Source organism: Haliotis asinina, chromosome 5, assembly GCF_037392515.1.
Source record: "Haliotis asinina isolate JCU_RB_2024 chromosome 5, JCU_Hal_asi_v2, whole genome shotgun sequence".
NCBI classification, from domain to species: Eukaryota; Metazoa; Mollusca; class Gastropoda; order Lepetellida; family Haliotidae; genus Haliotis; species Haliotis asinina.
In genome coordinates this window covers 52,988,849-52,993,111 of record NC_090284.1, presented here as the reverse complement: position 1 = coordinate 52,993,111, position 4,263 = coordinate 52,988,849, and positions in this window count along the sequence as shown.

Here is a 4,263-nt window from a genome sequence, read left to right as displayed (position 1 = left end):
AAGGTAACAAACAGGAATAAATGTCGGTAAAGAATCATGGGTACATGGGCACAACCGGCTGTTGTTGCGGGATTATGACAACAATGTTTTATTTTTTGCGCGCGTTACCGATCGTGTTTTGTGGACACGTGTTTTATGAATTTACGTGAACACCACGACACTTAGTGACAGGCAGTGAGTGAGCATGGTTTTACGCCACTTCTAGCAATATTCCGGCAACATCACGGCGAGGGATACCAGAAATGGGCCTCTCACATTGTACATTTGTGGGGAGTCTAACCCTGGAATATCTAGGTTTTTGTAGGGGCAGACCAGAGAAGATCCGTGGTAGAATAGGTTGTCAGCGACCCATACTTACCATGATGAAAGGCGACTAACGGTATCAGGTGGTCAGGCTCGCTGTCTTGGTTGACACATTGGTTGTCATCGGTTCCTATTTGCGCAGATTGATGTTTATGCTGTTAATGCCTGGATTGTCTGGTCCATACTCGATTGTATACATAACGCCGCCAGTCACATGTATTGCCGAGTGCGGCATAAAACGAAACACGCTCACAGCTGCATGAGTTTATCAATAGTTACTTTTAAACGAGCTTCAGAGCGAACTAGTGATACTTTGGACCAGGACAGACTCGATTATTTACAGACCACCACCATATAGCTGGAATATTGCCGAATGTGACATAAAACTAAACTCACTCACAGCTGTGCTGCTTGAGTTTATCAATAATTACTTACATGTTGTAGAGATGGAGTGTTTTAACAATTCTATGTGAATGTTTTAACAAGGGTGGGAGGGTGGCATTACTAAAATTGCAGTTGATCTAAAATCACACGAGTACTTGAAGTAGATATACTTGTAATCTATTGCCAATGTGTGTGTGTGTGTGTGGAGGGGGGTGAGGTGAGGGTGTTTGTTTTTTTCACAGGATCGTCAGTTGATCACAGGATTGTCTGGTCCAGACTCGATTATTTACAGACCGCCGCCCTGTAGCTGGGATATTTCTGAGTGCGGCTTAGTTCACTCACTGCAGGGCAGATTTTTACTGGAAGGGTCAGGCGCAAAAGGTTGCTGAACGAGTGTGAATGTATGTTGAGACTGTCCCTCCGCATGTCCAACTGAGCGTTCGGTGAGGTCCACCAGAGTATGAGACACTGGGAGATTTGTCGAAATGATAAAGTCAACGGATAAATAAGGTATTCTTTGGGGTCATATACGGATAAACATGTATATACGAAAGGTAGTGTAGGCACTTCCTCCAGCAAACAAACATGGTGTCGCCCTGTCAGTCGGTGTTCGCGTCAAAACTAATCAACGGAAATATACTCAAAGAGCTGAATTAAGCACTCCTGCATTTTGGCAATTTTCAACACGCACACAAAACCTCTCGTGATGACCGTGGGAGAAACGCTGGACTTTTTCTTCCTCGTTTGGTTCTTTGACCCATCAAAAATGACTATCATGAGATGTCAGAGGGTGCTTAACTAAGTTCTTTGTGTATGTTTCTATATCCGTTCTTCATTAGCCCTACGATTAGGTAATTTTCTCTAATTCTAATTATAGGATATTAAACGAGCTTCCCCTTTCATATCAAGTTTATGTCCCGAATGAAATAATTTTGGTTTGTCACATGCTTTAAGTCAACCGCTTCACTCCGGGGCCCACTTGCACAAAGCGATCTTAGCACTACAATGATTGTAACTCCCATTCTCCAGTATAGGCTTAAGATAGTTGTAGCGCTAAGATCGCTTTGTGCAAGTGGGCCCAGGAAAACGTACGCTGCGTAGAGGCAATGTATTTCCTATTCGCAGCCGAATCACAAGAAAATAAACAAATTAAGACAGAATCAAGTCGCAATTAAAATTTAATTCTTTTCAGTTGAGGATTTGTTATCAGCAATAATATAATTCATCAAAACACTTGCGAAGTGTAAATATTTTGAACTTGACTACGTGACCTAAATCTTGCCTGAACGTCTGTCGGCCATCACTGTCGGGCTAGTCGTCATGTTGAGAAGTGTTCACAAAGAAGGTTCTACGGAGCATTTAATTAGGCGCGGCAAACTCAACAGCAAAGATGAATGTGAATAACAGGGAACTGTATGTCTCAAATAGTTCAGCTTAACGTTCTTCATCGGAGGACGAGTTGCTGTAAATAATTCGGCGATGCTTTGCGCAGGATGCCAGTGACGCCTTCTCATCTCGGCTTGGAATTCCCACTTGTCGAGATTCGATGTTTATGATGAAGACTTCACCGAAAACTGGGTCTGAAAACACAGCCTACAACCTCGAACGAAGACGATTTCAAGCCTATTGTGTTCAGATTCTGGGAAGTGCTTTTGACCCCTACATAAGAAACCACAGGAGGTATGGTAGTGACAATATGTTTGTGCGGGAGGACGCGAATGGATGCGGCTGACAGTAGCAGTGGTAGAGATACAAGAGCGCCGCTCGTCTTCTGATGTTGTGTGTTTCTGTGCAGTCCTGACAACATACACGCAGAAGGTATTCAATCCTTGATAACATTCACAACTCTTCCAACCAATTGTCCGTCAATTTTGACGAAATCAGTAACTTTTACGGGCGACGCCACTCTTGAGAGGCCTACTCGACGTATTTGTTTACGTATTTTTATAGATTGTTTTATTTTCGTTTTTATTACAGAAACTTAAGTTATCATAGAATTGAAAATAATGCTAGTAACCGCACTAAATGAAATAAATTTTATCTAATTCCAAGTGTTTTCGTTTTACATGCTCTCAGGTGTGAAAACTTGAATGAAAATCATGAATGGAATGAGTGATGAAAGTAGTACCAGTAATGTCAAAGTTCACGTATTAGCCAATCAAATCACTCGAAGTTGTTATGACACTTATGTCATAACACTTTGTTAGGAAGCAGCTTCACGAAGTACCACGTGGGTGATAACCAGCTACATTTCGCCTCTATGTCTGAACTGTTCCTATTTCACTGTTTCGCTCTTTGCACATCGAAGTGTGCCTCGTAACGTTTCAACCAAAATGACGGGTCATGCATCGCAGCAAACTCTGGAATTTTAAGTAAATGTGTTGAGTGAGTGAATGAGGTTAGTTTTACGCCGCACCCAGCAAATATTAAAGGTATATGGCGGCGGTCTGGACCAAACAATCCAGCGATCAACAGCATGACCGTCGATCTGCGCAAGTGGGAACCGATGACATGTCAACCACGTGAGCGAGCCTGACCACCCGATCCCTTTAGTCGCCTCTTACAAGCACTGTCGCCTTTTATGGAAAGCATGGGTTGCCGAAAGCCCATTCTATCTCGGAGTAGTTGAGTAGCTTTCCTTCTTTTTCTAGGTCGAGCACCGATGATTTGTCTATAAAGGGAAGCAAAAACAGTGTATATTTTACCTATATGTAGTTTAGTCACTGAGAAACAGGTTTTAGTTGGAACACCATCGCAGATATTACGCTATATATTTTGTTTTCAATGTTTGTATGTCTAATAACAGCATCACTTTGATCCAGCCAATCGGTAAAGACTCATTTCATGTATAGGCAAGCTATGTGCAGTACTATTAAAGCCAGAACAGTCATAACCAAACACGTGTAAATGTTGTGCCTTATCTTACCTTAGAAGTTACAAACTTTTCCTGCCATTAAATAAAATTTAACCACGATATCTCACCGCATTAGTCTGCAAATACTGTACCATTGAGGTCACACCTGAGGATCTTGTCTTTTTTGTATAAAATAGAAATAAAAGGAATACCTGCGTAACATTGCCCCTTAACCATTTATACTGAAGAGCAATTTTAAAAATATATAAAATCTCATTATCGTTAGAGTTCATTTTCATGTGTACTACATATGTATTTAAAACCCTGACAAAAATCATCAAAATAAATTGTGTTTCTTTTACTGTTCAGTATATATGACAACCTCAGCCACTGGCTCAAAGCTAGTAAATTCATATTTGTTTGCTTTGATTAAGTAAACAATGTTTTCCAGTCTGAAAATAACTGAGCTGTCTCCATGTACATTTTGAGTGTTGACATTCTTTTGCTGCCATTCCAATAAATGTTGTACCCAAGCCGACAACAAAACCAGTTATGGAAATCCGGTCAGTAAATTCTTCCATGTTGGACTTTTCTTATGAGAGTGGTCTGGGTAATTTTGAACACATGCTCAAATCATCTACTGGTACAGCTAAGACAGTCGACAACGCCTATCATGAAATGACCATTCTGCAGTATATGAAAAACAAGTGCAAAATGCCACA